Genomic DNA, 771 nt, shown 5'->3' with positions numbered 1-771 from the left:
GATTGGCACCGGATAGAGCAGGGTTTAGGGCTGTTGTACATAGGGTCGCTATGAGTCGCAAACGACTCGACGGCACATAACAACAACAACAACAATGAGTCATACTTGACTCGAGGGCCCTAACAACAACAACAACAGCAACAACAACAACAACAACATGGATTACTAGCCAAAGGAACAAGTCTATCTTGGAAACTTCAGCCAGAAAACACCTAAGAAGTGATTATTGCAAAACTTAACCTCACAGACTTTGGGTGTATCAAGATGACCCTGGAGAAGCACATTATATATAGATAATAAAGTAGGGGGTCATTAAAAAAGAGAAAGATCCTCAATGAGATGGGCTGACTCTGTGATTGCAATAAGGTGCCTTAACAAAGCAATGATTGTGAGGATGGTGTAAGGCTGTGCAGTGTTCTGTACATAGGGTCCTTGGCCAAGTAGCAAAAAGCTGTGGTGCAATCTCCAAGGCACCTGGTTGGAATCCACTAGTAGATCTGTGGGAGAAGGGCGAGCAATCTTCTCCCATGAGATTAACTGCCTTTGAAAACCCGCCAGAGGGTCAGTTGTGGGTTGGTTCTGACTTCAGGGCACACAAGAAGAAAAGTTAGATCCCACCTGGTCGCACCCAACAACAAGAAGTAAGATAAGCCATATATTAGTGCCTATCCCAAATGGAACAGCACATCAACAGAGAACTTCCAGAAGTCCAGGCTGGGTTTAGAAGGGGTCGTGGTACTAGAAATATTGTAGCTGATGTTAGATGGATCT

Source organism: Elephantulus edwardii, unplaced genomic scaffold (assembly GCF_000299155.1).
Source record: "Elephantulus edwardii isolate Elephantulus edwardi_28Jun2011 unplaced genomic scaffold, EleEdw1.0 scaffold00028, whole genome shotgun sequence".
NCBI lineage: Eukaryota > Metazoa > Chordata > Mammalia > Macroscelidea > Macroscelididae > Elephantulus > Elephantulus edwardii.
This window is presented reverse-complemented; position numbering follows the sequence as displayed.